We start from the raw sequence: 8267 nt of genomic DNA, 5'->3' as shown, positions 1-8267 counted from the left end.
TGATCCAAGTTATATGAAATATCCAGAATATATAAATCCACAGAGCCAGAAAGTACATTAGTGGTTACATAAGGCTGGGGAAAAGAAGAATGGGGAGTAACTACTTAATGGGTAGAGAATTTCCTTTAGGGGTAATGAAAATATTCTGGCATTAGATAGTGGTAATGGCTGCACAACATTGTGATGTGGTTTATGGCTTTGAATTTTATAATTTAAAATGGTTAAAATGGTAAATTTTGTTATGTGTATTTTACCACAATAAAACAAGATGTGGTGTCATTCTTTCTGTTGGCAATGTAATTGTCATCCCCCACCATGTCTGTTATAACATGCACGTGTGTGTACACACACATAGACATGCAAACCTTTCGCCTGTATAACTCCTACGTATCCATCATGACTCATCTTTCTAAGGGAAGCCATTTTACTCTCTTTCTCCAGATTATAATAGTCTATTATATCCATTCATAGCTCCATGCACTTCTTTCATTAGCAGTACATAACAATTGGAATTCAGTCATTATTTATAAGATTATTTGTTCATTGCTTGACTATAAGCTACATGAAGGTAGGGATCATGTCTGCCTTGGTCACTGTCTAAAAGTGATCCTGGCACCATAGCAGGCACTCAATAATTATTTGTGTAGTCTTTTTAAAAGAATAAATAAAATATATTTTATAATGCTATAACGAGAGCTATCTGAGAAGCATAAATCATTCTTTTAACACTTTCAAAATGTAGGTCATCAGTTGAAGGAGATGGTCAGAGGAAAGAGAGGAAGAGGAAGCTCTCTGGTATCTCTTCTTATAAGGCCACTAATCCTATCATGGGGGCCCACCCTTTTGACCTCATCTAAATATAATTTCCTCTCAAAGGCCCAATCTCCAAATATCATCACATTTGGGATTAGGGCTTCAACATGTAGATTTGAGGAGGACACAATTCAGTGCATAGTAACCAGTATGCATCAGTAGACATTGTGCATCAATGGAAAAGATAATATTTGTGCGCAGCATATTAGTGTTGACGTTTTCACTATATCTTGCTCCCCCTCAAACCACCAAAGATGTCTGTTCACCTTTGGTTCCTACACTCCCTAAAATCTCTTCTCTGCCATGGTTTTCCTTGGGTTCCAGTATCATCTCAAAACTTCCAGGAAACTGGAGAACAATTTTTCTTGGCCCCTCATTTATACTAGCAACATTAGGTCCTTCCCAGGAACACCTGCCAACATCAAGGGTCACTCTCATTACATTTGCCATTCCCTCTGCCCAGCCCACATACTAGTACTCACTGCTTGTTTGTACCTACATAAACAAGACATAGGCACTTTGCATTAGATGACACAGCAACCCATGTACATTCCACAACTTCAAAGCTGGTTGGAGGTGGCAGACTAGGGTGCCACCAGGTAGAAGAGTAGCAGGCTAGAGTTTTTGACCTGATATGATTGCAACAACCAGTAATCCTGGCCTCATATAAACACAACTTATTTGAAATAATTCACATTAAGATGCCTGACACATTTTAAGCACTCAACCAATGTTAATTATTAAACTTTTATAATAAAGGTATTTTATACATACATTAAAATCTTGTTCTTGAATAATATTTAGGCATATAGGAAAGTTGTTAAATATATTGTTATTGTATAACAGTAAATTATTAAGTGAAAGAAGGAGATTATAAAAAAGGGACATTTGTAATACTTTCAACAATAAAGTTTTTTAAAAAAGAAATAAACCTTAGTCAAACACCCCCACCCCCACCCCCCCAAAAAAGAAAAAAAAAGTAGATTACAAAGAAAGTGTATACTATTGCCCCATTTTTCAATAAAAAAGATATCATCTGTGCCCTAGCTGGTTTGACTCAGTGGACAGAGCATTGGCCTACGGACTGAAGGGTCCCAGGTTCAATTCCAGTCAAGAGCACATGCCAGGGTTGCAGGCTTGATCCCCAGTAGGGGGCATGCAGGAAGCAGCCAATCAATGATTCTCTCTCATCATTGATGTTTCTACCTCTCTCTCACTTTCCCTTCCTCTCTGAAATCAATAAAAATATATTTTCAAAAAGATAGCCTATCTAATAAAGACAGAATATGCTAATTGACTGTCACTTTGCGGCAAAGATGGTGGCACCCACAGCCAATAAGGAGAGAATATGCAAATGGATGCAACAAAGATGGCGGCAGCTGGGCTGGTTGGCAGGCATTCTGCCCTGTTCCGGGCCCCTGGGCAGTCTGTGTGCACAGGCGTGGAGCAGCCAGGGCAGGGCGGGACATTTGCTGGGGGGGGGGGGGGGTGGAGGGAGCTACAGGAGGGTGGCAGGGATGGAGCGAAGGAGGAAGTCAGCTCTGGCCCAGAGCAAAGTTGGAAGGCGGCGGCCAGAGCAAAGGCCTGGGTCTTGGGTGCTAGAGGGAAGCAGGTGTCGGCAGCCAGGGGAAGGAAGGCCTATTCTTGCATGAATCTTCATGCATCAGGCCTCTAGTTGTATAATAATTTAGAGCTCAGAATCTGAAGGTAGGTCTCTTTTTAAATCTGTGCATTGTCACTTATTAGCTATAATGAAATAGAGGATGTTAAACTCTGAAGGGGCAATATATATATGTTAGTGACTCGGTGCATAGATTCATGCACATTGAAAGGAAATTAATTAGAAGGTGGCTGCAGGTGGGGCTGGGCAAGATGGGCTGGACATGCCCCAGAGCCAACCTCCCGGGGTCCCTCCCTGGCCAGCTGCACCTGGGGTGGCACCATTACTTGAAGGGCTTCTGCGAAGTGAGCAAAGTCCCTATGGCAGGTGAAGTCCCTCAGCCTGGCCTGAGGGATGGGGCGGAAACCAGCTCTCTGACATCCCCCAAGGGGTCCCAGAGTGCGAGAGGGCACTCTGAAAAGTTGCTGTCGTACAGGGTGTGCAATGCAAATGCAAGTGTGCAGTAAACCAGATTTGGTGCCGACAGTACCCCAGCAACAACATAACTCACTGCCGAAGGTGGAATCGGAGGCCCCGTGAGGAATTGGGCTCCCTCCTCTCTGGTTTCGGGCTGTGTCATCCGAGAACCCCTACTGCCAAGTCATTGCAGCTCGGCAGCTCCTGTGTTGAGTGTCTGCTCCCTGGTGGTCAGTGCGTGTCATAGTGACTGGTTGGACGGTCACAACACTCTTAGCATAACATATATATATAGCGTTTCTCCTTTCTTAGCTTCTATCCAAGAAAGTTTAAAAAATATCAGGATCTTAGTTTAGCCTGTTGCCCCCAAACACAACTGCACAGGACCCCTCAAGGTCATAGGCTCAGATATAAGCTAAGGATTTACCATGTAGATGGACAGGCAGAAGTCACACAGATGGAACAATCAGTTTCAGTGGGGACCAGTGAATAGTTCTCAGACATGTACATAAGGAAATAGATCTATATAGAAACATACATAAGGAAATACACAATCTCTACATAATCTTCTCTAAGCCCTGAAACCATAGGGCTCTATTCATCCAGTAAAGGCAATTCAAACACAACAAAGTCATTTTTATACTCTTTTAAATTTGTGAAAACAAGATCCTCTTCTTCCGGCAAGCACTGATGTATGGTACCTTCACTGAGCCTATGCTGAATCCAACCTTTGTTGGCTACCTTTGTTGACCCCTGTGGGGGTGGGAGTGGTCTGGCCACCCCATTCGCAGACTGGGGTATATGGGAATAGAGCCAGACTTGAGCCTCTCAGAAACTCGTAGCTGGTAGAAATGGTGCTTCAGAGTCTCAGCTAATGATTGATCACACTAACCTCCCCCCAGGGGATGTCCTGAACAGTAGTGAAGAACCACTTCACAGCACTGGGTTTTCTCCCTCAAAGGAAATGCTCAAATCTGAGAAAAAAATGATCAGGACAACCCAGGAAACTGAATCCTGAGACCCCTTTGCAGATCTCTTCTTCTGTATCTCCCATGCTGAAATGTCAACAAAATTAGTTTTACCACTAGACCAAATCCATGACCAATATGTACAGGCTGAGAGAGGTGTTTTTATATCTGAAAAGCTTCACAAGCCCTGTTACATTAAGTAGAACCCTTGAGCAGGGGCTGAGAAAGGGGTCCCAGACAGGGTACTAACCCGCACAAAAACATAGGGGAGGTTCTAAGTAAAAAACATAGGGAAATTTCTAAGTCAAAGAGCACTCTGTGCATCCTTCAGTAAAGAACCATTTTGCAACACAAAGATGAATCACCTCTCAGTTTCACTTCATTCCAGTTAGTTTGTCTGGTTGCCTTAAAACAGGCAACATGCTTCTGTATGAAAGAGGTATTGCTCATGCTGGAGAAATACCAGTTTCCTCCTTACAAAGAGAAAAATCTTTATGTTACTCTAGGCAGAGGCTCCAGAGACCAGCAAACTCTCTGCTGTCATCCCCCCTTTTTTTTCCCCACGGCCTCATCTTAGCCCAGACTCTGACCATTTCAGTCTGGATTCTTATTCCCAGCTCCCAACCAGACTCTCTGACTTCATTCCCTTTTCTTGCCCATCTATTGCCACATTCAGCTGCTCACTGACTACCACATTAAGTCCAGTGCCCGTCCCTTTTTGTTTGGGCAACTGGGGCTCCCATAACCTCTTTAACCAAAATCCCCACTACTTTCCAAAAATCCCCTCCACACTTCCCTGTTAACCATTGTGTAAGCTCCTCTATTCCATAGCATGTTCTTTCCAGCCTCTCTGCTTTTGCTTATTCTGCTACACTTTCCTTCTTCCTTCTGCCTCTCTAAACCCCACAAAGCCCCACCCCCTTTAGGAAGACTTTCTTGTGTCCTACAACTAACTATGTCTTCCCTTCTCTAAAGTCTTTCAGCCCTCAACTGTACCAGACCACCCACTGTATAATTATACTGTCTTGTGATTTTTTACTTTCATGGAATTCTTTTAAAAAAATATATATATATGGAACGCTTCACGAATTTGCGTGTCATCCTTGCGCAGGGGCCATGCTAATTTTCTCTGTATCGTTCCAATTTTAGTATATGTGCTGCCGAAGTGAGCACGACTTTCATGGAATTCTTAACACCCCAACCTGACTATGTAAGTCTTTCCTCCTGTTTTTGCAAAACACTGAATTTTTACCAAGTCCTCAAAATCCCAGACCTGCTTATATCATTGCTGCAATAAATGGCTTCTCCAATTTCTGTCCTGCTGACCTCATCTGGATGTTTTCAGGCTCAGATAGGAACAGGTGTGAAAAAGCCCTTTGGAGACACTATTATTGTTGCTGGGCCAAAGCACCAACTGAAGGTTTAGAACTGATTTGATTGCACTAGTTGTTCTGGCCTCCTGTAAACATAGCCCAAATCCTTACATAGAACTGGTTAGTTCAATAATTAAACATAGTTTAAGGGCTCCTCAACAGCTTTTAGCAGAGGACAAATGTCAAACAGGCCAAAGCCCATGTTTTGACAAAATGATCAAGGTCCAATTGATTTTGTTCCCATGCCCATGAATGGGTCATTGAGCATTGCTCTAGGCAGCAAGGTGGCTCCTAGACAGAGCGATCCATGTCCTCAACAAAGAGCTTTGTATTTTATGAAGGACTTGGCCACCTGGCACAGATACTGTTGGCATTGATATTTATTGAGCACTTACTATGTGTCAAGCACATTATAGCCCTTATCTCACTTATAATCTTCACAAAACCTCTGTTGCTATACTCATGTATCAGATGAGGAGACCGAGGCCCATGATGACAGAGCTGTCTGCCTCCAAAGCTCATGTCATGCAACAAATATGTCTACCTTATACATTGTACTCTGGGGTTGAGAACTGAGGATAAGGACTTGGAAATTTTATCAAATACCTTATTCCAGTCTACAACAATCATCACTCAAATCCTACTGGTGTAGCAATTAACCTGTAAATAGGGCAGGAAGAAAATCAAAGCTTGGCATCATGTCCCCATGGGAACCCATCCTTCAGAGGCAGCAGAAGGGAAGAGAACTAGACCATGGCAATTGAGACAAAGCTACCTTCTTAATAAATTGCAGTTGAAGTTGTATATTGTGAGATTCATGAACACAATTATAGTTCCCCCTTTCTCTAAGCAACTAGTTTTTGACCTTTGCAAATCTGAGGAAAGCTGAACTCTCTTCTCATGAAAATGTATAAATGCAAACACACAATTTTGCACATTGTTTCAGAAAAATTCACAGAGCTTTCTGTATCTCAGCCAAGAACTACAGACCCCAGATTGAAAACTCCTGCGTTAAGCAACTCTAATTCTGTTTTCAAAGTGATAAATTAGGGAACAATGATTCCTTTAGATAACAAGCAAACTTAGGGCAAAAAAAAGATTTGCTTTATGAAAATTGTTTTCATATAACTTTTACAGAGCATGCCTAATTGCCTGTGGGAGGTGCATTTGCAATTGTGCCCCATGCAGTCAGAAATGATGATGGCACAGATTATCATCATAACTCACCACAATACAGAGCAAGAAACTACACATGGAATGGTAGTAAGTTGGGTCTTGTTTTGTCACTGGAAGGTGGGCAGCTGCTCAGCAAATGGGAGTGGCTTCACTGGATGGGGATTGGATTATAGTCAAAAGGGTCTAAGAACTATGTAAACCTGTAGAAGATTCATACCACAAGTCCACTCCTCCTAAGCAGTTGATGTCTTCATGAGAGGCCAGGTACCTGATGGGGGCAGACTAAGCATATATTGGCTTGCTCACCTGAGTCTACAGTCAACCTCCTTATACTCGCCCACGTTAATCCAAATAGCAGCTATTAATTCTCTGCCAACCACAGGCCCCATTGTTCTTTTACAAAAATATTAGATAATCCCAACCCAAGTCATTCCAAGGCCATTTCCCCCTGGCATCTTGTGTTTTGAATAGACAAGGTCTTTCTGTAATCTTCAATACCATTGTTAGTCATAGCCTGCTATTTCTTCTTCTGAACCCACTTCCAATGTTTGAGCCCTCATACAAAGGTTGCAAAGCATAGATCTGATGCAATAATCCTATAGCAGTGGTCGTCAAACTGCGGCTTGCGAGCCACATGCGGCTCTTTGGCCCCTTGAGTGTGGCTTTTCCATAAAATACCGACTTCTGCACATGGGCCACGAAGTTTCAATCGCACTGTATGTGCGTGCCCGCACGTGGTATTTTGTGGAAGAGCCACACTCAAGGGGCCAAAGAGCCGCATGTGGCTTGCGAGCAGCAGTTTGCCGACCACTGTCCTATAGCACTTCCTTTTTTGAAAAACTTTTTGATTTGAAAATAAGAGTTTGTGTAGTATATTTGAAGGAGCACTGGATCTGCAGTTCTAGTTCCTTCATATAGTTCCTCCTCACCTCGTTAAGTCTCACTTCTTTCTATCAGAGATAACAATCAGTACCCTGCTTATCTCACAAGCATCTTGTAATATTCAAATAAGATAGCGAGTGTATAAATTGTTTACTAAAAGTATTAGACAAACAGAAGAATTCATAACCATTATTTCATTTGTTTCAAACCAGCTCTATGAACTACACAAATTCTTATTGTTCTGCCATTCACTTGCTCCCTTGCTTGAATTTTCTTTCTCATTCAGAAAACATTTATTGAGATCATATTATTACAATGAACTATATGTAGCTCAAGTGAGTGCTTACAAAATAAAAAACAGACTTAGAAAAATCAAATAACACTTTCAAACTCACACTGCTAGGTGGCAAAGAAGTGAAAAACTTTCCCTTTCCACTCTTTCTCCTCCCCCTAGGCCAGATAGTTTTCCATTATTTTACATTACCTACTTCAGAACATTCTCCCTATTGGAATAAAAAAATTGTTACTCACTTATGAAAAATAAATCCTCGACCCTCTTTGAGACCTCAAAGGCAGTTGGTCCTGTTTTCTCCTGTGAACACATAAGTGGGAATGGGAAGGGGATAGAGAGAAGATGAGGCAGGCTTCTCAGACTTGACTCCTCTATGTCTGAACTGCTCAAGTTGTATATGGCTTTCAGAAGATGGCTGAATACATTTACTTTCCCTGTTTCCCCACCCCCCCTTTTCTAAATTGCAAGTTGTAAAAATGTGTCACCCCCAAATGCACCAGGTGTCTCCAACTTTCTAATTGAGCAAGGCAGACTCTTTCCTAGCCAAGAGCCTTGAAATATTTATCCAAATTTTAGTTTCACTGAATTAATGCCTTAAGCTGGTGAGCAATCCAACTGAAGGTCAATGTTCGTTTCCTAAAGTTGTCCAATGTCTGTGTGGTATTCAGACCTAAAAATGATGACTT

The 8267-nt window shown here is 42.0% G+C and overlaps 1 non-coding gene across 1 annotated transcript; it reads right to left on the bottom strand.

The window, feature by feature from the left end:
- Positions 1–4924: 4924 nt before the first annotated feature.
- On the bottom strand, positions 4925–5031 carry LOC118654791. Its single transcript, XR_004967058.1, has one exon. It is a non-coding gene; the product is annotated as a U6 spliceosomal RNA (small nuclear RNA).
- Between the last annotated feature and the right edge of the window lie 3236 nt (positions 5032–8267).

This window comes from Myotis myotis, unplaced genomic scaffold (genome assembly GCF_014108235.1).
Source record: "Myotis myotis isolate mMyoMyo1 unplaced genomic scaffold, mMyoMyo1.p scaffold_m19_p_4, whole genome shotgun sequence".
NCBI classification, from domain to species: domain Eukaryota; kingdom Metazoa; phylum Chordata; class Mammalia; order Chiroptera; family Vespertilionidae; genus Myotis; species Myotis myotis.
Note: the sequence above shows the minus strand (reverse complement) of the source record. Positions and strands in the feature narration are given on the sequence as shown.